We start from the raw sequence: 7222 nt of genomic DNA on the forward strand, positions 1-7222 counted from the left end.
TCCATAGCTCCATAGCACCAGAGCTCCATACCTCCAGAGCTCCATACCTCCAGAGCTCCATAGCTCCATAGCACCAGAGCTCCATAGCACCAGAGCTCCATAGCTCCATACTTCCATAGCACCAGAGCTCCATACTTCCATAGCACCAGTCACAGAGTTGGCGAAAATTGCACTAAGTGCGAAAGCCCATTCATTTACAACGGCGTGTCCACAAGGCGGCGACATTTCCCCGTTACCGGTGGCTGCGCGGCGGGAGAGTGGCAGAGCTCATCCGAGCGGCTGGAACTCTGCGCCGGCGTGGTCGAGCGTGAGGCCTCGGCCCTTTGGCTGCCTGGTACCTAAAACACTTCCATTGATCCAGCCACGGAGGGTGCTGGCTGGTGGCTCCATACCTCCATAGCTCCATAGCACCAGAGCTCCATAGCTCCATAGCTCCAGGGCTCCATAGCTCCATAGCTCCAGGGCTCCATAGCTCCAGGGCTCCAGGGCTCCATAGCTCCAGGGCTCCAGGGCTCCATAGCTCCATACCTCCAGAGCTCCATAGCTCCATACTTCCAGAGCTCCATAGCTCCATAGCTCCATACTTCCATAGCTCCATAGCTCCATACTTCCATAGCACCAGAGCTCCATACCTCCAGAGCTCCATAGCTCCAGCCTGGGTGGCTGGTGGCTCCATAGCTCCATACTTCCATAGCTCCAGTCAGAGAGTTGGCGAAAATTGCACTAAGTGCGAAAGCCCATTCATTTACAACGGCGTGTCCGCCAGGCGGCGACATTTCCCCGTTACCGGTGGCTGCGCGGCGGGTGAGTGACAGAGCTTATCCGAGCGGCTGGAACTCTGCGCCGGCGTGGTCGAGCGTGAGGCCTCGGCACTTTGGCCGCCTGGTACCTAAACACTTCCATTGATCCAGCCTCGGAGGGTGCTGGCTGGTGGCTCCATACCTCCAGAGCTCCATACTTCCATAGCTGCAGAGCTCCATACCTCCATACCTCCAGAGCTCCATACTTCCATAGCTCTATACTTCCATAGCTCCATAGCACCAGAGCTCCATACCTCCAGAGCTCCATACCTCCAGAGCTCCATAGCTCCATACCTCCATACCTCCAGAGCTCCATACTTCCATAGCTCTATACTTCCATAGCTCCATAGCACCAGAGCTCCATAGCTCCATACCTCCAGAGCTCCATAGCTCCATAGCACCATACCTCCAGAGCTCCAGAGCTCCAGAGCTCCATAGCTCCATAGCACCAGAGCTCCATAGCTCCATAGCACCAGAGCTCCATAGCTCCATAGCACCAGAGCTCCATAGCTCCATAGCACCAGAGCTCCATAGCTCCATAGCACCAGAGCTCCATAGCACCAGAGCTCCATAGCTCCATAGCACCAGAGCTCCATAGCTCCATAGCACCAGAGCTCCATAGCTCCATAGCACCAGAGCTCCATAGCACCAGAGCTCCATACCTCCAGAGCTCCATAGCTCCATAGCACCAGAGCTCCATGGCTTCAGAGCTCCATAGCACCATAGCTCCATAGCTCCATAGCACCAGAGCTCCATAGCTCCATAGCACCAGAGCTCCATACCTCCAGAGCTCCATACCTCCAGAGCTCCATAGCTCCATAGCACCAGAGCTCCATAGCACCAGAGCTCCATAGCACCAGAGCTCCATAGCTCCATACTTCCATAGCACCAGAGCTCCATACTTCCATAGCACCAGTCACAGAGTTGGCGAAAATTGCACTAAGTGCGAAAGCCCATTCATTTACAACGGCGTGTCCACAAGGCGGCGACATTTCCCCGTTACCGGTGGCTGCGCGGCGGGAGAGTGGCAGAGCTCATCCGAGCGGCTGGAACTCTGCGCCGGCGTGGTCGAGCGTGAGGCCTCGGCACTTTGGCCGCCTGGTACCTAAACACTTCCATTGATCCAGCCTCGGAGGGTGCTGGCTGGTGGCTCCATACTTCCAGACTTCCATAGCTGCAGAGCTCCATACCTCCATACCTCCAGAGCTCCATACTTCCATAGCTCTATACTTCCATAGCTCCATAGCACCAGAGCTCCATACCTCCAGAGCTCCATACCTCCAGAGCTCCATAGCTCCATACCTCCATACCTCCAGAGCTCCATACTTCCATAGCTCTATACTTCCATAGCTCCATAGCACCAGAGCTCCATACCTCCATACCTCCAGAGCTCCATAGCTCCATAGCACCATACCTCCAGAGCTCCAGAGCTCCATAGCTCCATACCTCCAGAGCTCCATAGCTCCATAGCACCAGAGCTCCATAGCTCCACAGCACCAGAGCTCCATAGCTCCATAGCACCAGAGCTCCATAGCTCCATAGCACCAGAGCTCCATAGCACCAGAGCTCCATAGCTCCAGCCTGGGTGGCTGGTGGCTCCATAGCTCCATACTTCCATAGCACCAGTCACAGAGTTGGCGAAAATTGCACTAAGTGCGAAAGCCCATTCATTTACAACGGCGTGTCCACAAGGCGGCGACATTTCCCCGTTACCGGTGGCTGCGCGGCGGGAGAGTGGCAGAGCTCATCCGAGCGGCTGGAACTCTGCGCCGGCGTGGTCGAGCGGCTGGCCTCGGTAGTTGAGGTACCAGGGGTGGGCCGGGGAGCTCCAGGCGGGTCTTGTGAGAGAGTGAAGCCGAGCGGCTGGAACTCTGGGCCGGCGTGGATGAGCCACGGAGGGTGCTGGCTGGTGGCTCCATACTTCCATAGCTCCATAGCTCCATACTTCCATACTTCCATAGCTCCATAGCTCCATAGCTCCAGAGCTCCAGAGCTCCAGAGCTCCATAGCTCCAGAGCTCCAGAGCTCCGTACTTCCATAGCTCCATACTTCCATAGCTCCGTAGCTCCATACCTCCATACCTCCAGAGCTCCATACCTCCAGAGCTCCATACCTACAGAGCTCCATAGCTCCATAGCACCAGAGCTCCATAGCACCAGAGCTCCATAGCTCCATAGCACCAGAGCTCCATAGCTCCATAGCACCAGAGCTCCATAGCTCCATAGCACCAGAGCTCCATACCTCCAGAGCTCCATACCTCCAGAGCTCCATAGCTCCATAGCACCAGAGCTCCATAGCTCCATAGCACCAGAGCTCCATACCTCCAGAGCTCCATACCTCCAGAGCTCCATAGCTCCATAGCACCAGAGCTCCATAGCTCCATAGCACCAGAGCTCCATACCTCCATAGCTCCATACCTCCAGAGCTCCATAGCTCCATAGCACCAGAGCTCCATACCTCCAGAGCTCCATACCTCCAGAGCTCCAAAGCTCCATACCTCCAGAGCTCCATAGCTCCATACTTCCATAGCACCAGAGCTCCATACTTCCATAGCACCAGTCACAGAGTTGGCGAAAATTGCACTAAGTGCGAAAGCCCATTCATTTACAACGGCGTGTCCACAAGGCGGCGACATTTCCCCGTTACCGGTGGCTGCGCGGCGGGAGAGTGGCAGAGCTCATCCGAGCGGCTGGAACTCTGCGCCGGCGTGGTCGAGCGTGAGGCCTCGGCACTTTGGCCGCCTGGTACCTAAACACTTCCATTGATCCAGCCACGGAGGGTGCTGGCTGGTGGCTCCATACCTCCATAGCTCCATACCTCCAGAGCTCCATAGCTCCATAGCACCAGAGCTCCATAGCTCCATAGCACCAGAGATCCATAGCTCCATAGCACCAGAGCTCCATAGCTCCATAGCACCAGAGCTCCATAGCTCCATAGCACCAGAGCTCCATAGCTCCATAGCACCAGAGCTCCATAGCTCCAGGGCTCCAGGGCTCCATAGCTCCATACCTCCAGAGCTCCATACTTCCAGAGCTCCATAGCTCCATAGCTCCATACTTCCATAGCTCCATAGCTCCATAGCTCCATACTTCCATAGCCCCAGAGCTCCATAGCTCCATAGCTCCAGAGCTCCATACTTCCATAGCTCCAGAGCTCCATAGCTCCAGGCACGGAGGGTGCTGGAGCTCCACACTTCCATAGGCAGGGAGGGTGCTGGAGCTCCACACTTCCATAGGCAGGGAGGGTGCTGGAGCTCCACACTTCCATAGGCAGGGAGGGTGCTGGAGCTCCACACTTCCATAGGCAGGGAGGGTGCTGGAGCTCCACACTTCCATAGGCAGGGAGGGTGCTGGAGCTCCACACTTCCATAGGCAGGGAGGGTGCTGGAGCTCCACACTTCCATAGGCAGGGAGGGTGCTGGAGCTCCACACTTCCATAGGCAGGGAGGGTGCTGGAGCTCCACACTTCCATAGGCAGGGAGGGTGCTGGAGCTCCACACTTCCATAGGCAGGGAGGGTGCTGGAGCTCCACACTTCCATAGGCAGGGAGGGTGCTGGAGCTCCACACTTCCAGCCACGGAGCATGCTGGCACTTCCACCTTGCTTGCTAAGTCGGCGTGATCTTGCCCAAAAAGTCCCTCCTCACCTCCAGCTGGAAGTGGAAAAAAATCCTCCACCTGCTTGGCCGAGGTTCTGGAAGCCAGCAGCTCGCAGAATGTTGCCAAAGTTTCACTGGAAGGAAAAGAAAAGAGAAGACCGAGTGCGCATTTCACCTACCGCCGAATGTCCACAAGAGGGAAGTGTCACTCCGTCGCAGAATCTGCGCCGACGCACTCGGCACCCTTCGAATTTATGGTGCCGGTGCGGGTGTTCTGGGTGCAAAAAGGCCGCCCAAGTGGTAGAAAAAAATCAGACTTCGTCTCTTAGGTCGAAATTAATGCCAAGTTTTGAAATGCGCTGGCAGGGGTGGACCAGGGCCCGTTAGAAGTGCTTAGCCGAGGTCCTGGAAGCCTAACCCGGCGTGATCTTGTGCAAAAAGCCGCTGCTGAGCTCCAGCTGGAAGTGTAAAAAGAACCGGGCTGGATCAAAAAAAGAACCGGGCGGCCCGTTAAAATTGCTTAGCCGAGGTCCTGGAACCCTAACCCGGCGTGATCTTGTGCAAAAAGCCGCTGCTGAGCTCCAGCTGGAAGTGTAAAAAGAACCGGGCTGGTTCAAAAAAAGAACCGGGCGACCCGTTAGAAGTGCTTAGCCGAGGTCCTGGAAGCCTAACCCGGCGTGATCTTGTGCAAAAAGCCGCTGCTGAGCTCCAGCTGGAAGTGGAAAAAGAACCGGGCTGGATCAAAAAAGAACCGGGCGACCCGTTAAAATTGCTTAGCCGAGGTCCTGGAAGCCTAACACGGCGTGATCTTGTGCAAAAAGCCGCTCCCGAGCTCCAGCTGGAAGTGTAAAAAGAACCAGGCTGGATAAAAAAAAAGAACCGGGCTGGATCAAAAAAGAACCGGGCGGCCCGTTAAAATTGCTTAGCCGAGGTCCTGGAAGCCTAACCCGGCGTGATCTTGTGCAAAAAGCCGCTGCCGAGCTCCAGCTGGAAGTGTAAAAAGAACCGGGCTGGATAAAAAAAAGAACCGGGCTGGATCAAAAAAGAACCGGTCGACCCGTTAAAATTGCTTAGCCGAGGTCCTGGAAGCCTAACACGGCGTGTTCTTGTGCAAAAAGCCGCTCCCAAGCTCCAGCTGGAAGTGTAAAAAGAACCGGGCTGGATAAAAAAAAGAACCGGGCTGGATCAAAAAAGAACCGGGCGACCCGTTAAAATTGCTTAGCCGAGGTCCTGGAAGCCTAACCCGGCGTGATCTTGTGCAAAAAGCCGCTCCCGAGCTCCAGCTGGAAGTGTAAAAAGAACCGGGCTGGATAAAAAAAAGAACCGGGCGGCCCGTTAAAATTGCTTAGCCGAGGTCCTGGAAGCCTAACCCGGCGTGATCTTGTGCAAATAGCCGCTGCCGAGCTCCAGCTGGAAGTGTGAAAAGAACCGGGCTGGATAAAAAAAAGAACCGGGCTGGATCAAAAAAGAACCGGGCGACCCGTTAAAATTGCTTAGCCGAGGTCCTGGAAGCCTAACACGGCGTGATCTTGTGCAAAAAGCCGCTCCCGAGCTCCAGCTGGAAGTGTAAAAAGAACCAGGCTGGATAAAAAAAAAGAACCGGGCTGGATCAAAAAAGAACCGGGCGACCCGTTAAAATTGCTTAGCCGAGGTCCTGGAAGCCTAACCCGGCGTGATCTTGTGCAAAAAGCCGCTCCCGAGCTCCAGCTGGAAGTGTAAAAAGAACCAGGCTGGATAAAAAAAGAACCGGGCTGGTTCAAAAAAAGAACCGGGCGACCCGTTAAAATTGCTTAGCCGAGGTCCTGGAAGCCTAACACGGCGTGTTCTTGTGCAAAAAGCCGCTCCCGAGCTCCAGCTGGAAGTGTAAAAAGAACCGGGCTGGATAAAAAAAAGAACCGGGCTGGTTCAAAAAAGAACCGGGCGACCCGTTAAAATTGCTTAGCCGAGGTCCTGGAAGCCTAACACGGCGTGATCTTGCCCGAAATTCGGCCTCTATACTTCCATTTTAGGTACCAGGCGCTCATAGTGTGTTGGTCCCACTAGTCAGTGTACTGGTCCCACTCGCTAGTGTACTGGTCCCCCTAGTCAGTGTACTCATCCAGTTACCCCCCGTTTTCCAAAACACAATCGGCACGTATAAGGGGGGGACTCCTGAGAGAGATGAGGTATATGCCAGCGCAACACCAATCCGCTCCGCGCTGGTTCCCATGTCGGCTACGGATGAATAAAACCAGCCTGTCCCCCCTGGAGCTCACGAGACACGGAATTTTTTCTAAGTGCCAACGGCTCTTCCGAGCAAACGTGTCCGCTCCGGCTGGTTCCCCCGTCGGCCTCGAATGACGAAAAATGCCGGTCTCCGCCCGGAGCTCATGACAAACGAAAAATTTTCTAAGTGCCAACGGCACTTGCGAGCGAATGTGTCCGCTCGGCGCTGGTTCCCGGGTCGAACCCGGAAGACGAAAAACGCCGGTCTCCGCCCGGAGCTCATGACAAACGAAAAATCTTCTAAGTGCCAACGGCACTTGCGAGCGAATGTGTCCGCTCGGCGCTGGTTCCCGGGTCGAACCCGGAAGACGAAAAATGCCGGTCTCCGCCCGGAGCTCATGACAAACGAAAAATTTTCTAAGTGCCAACGGCACTTGCGAGCGAATGTGTCCGCTCGGCGCTGGTTCCCGGGTCGAACCCGGAAGACGAAAAACACCGGTCTCCGCCCGGAGCTCATGACAAACGAAAAATTTTCTAAGTGCCAACGGCACTTGCGAGCGAATGTGTCCGCTCGGCGCTGGTTCCCGGGTCGAACCCGGAAGACGAAAAACGCCGGTCTC

Source organism: Syngnathus leptorhynchus, unplaced genomic scaffold (genome assembly GCF_054491065.1).
Source record: "Syngnathus leptorhynchus isolate UIUO unplaced genomic scaffold, UIUO_Slep HiC_scaffold_90, whole genome shotgun sequence".
Taxonomy (NCBI): Eukaryota; Metazoa; Chordata; class Actinopteri; order Syngnathiformes; family Syngnathidae; genus Syngnathus; species Syngnathus leptorhynchus.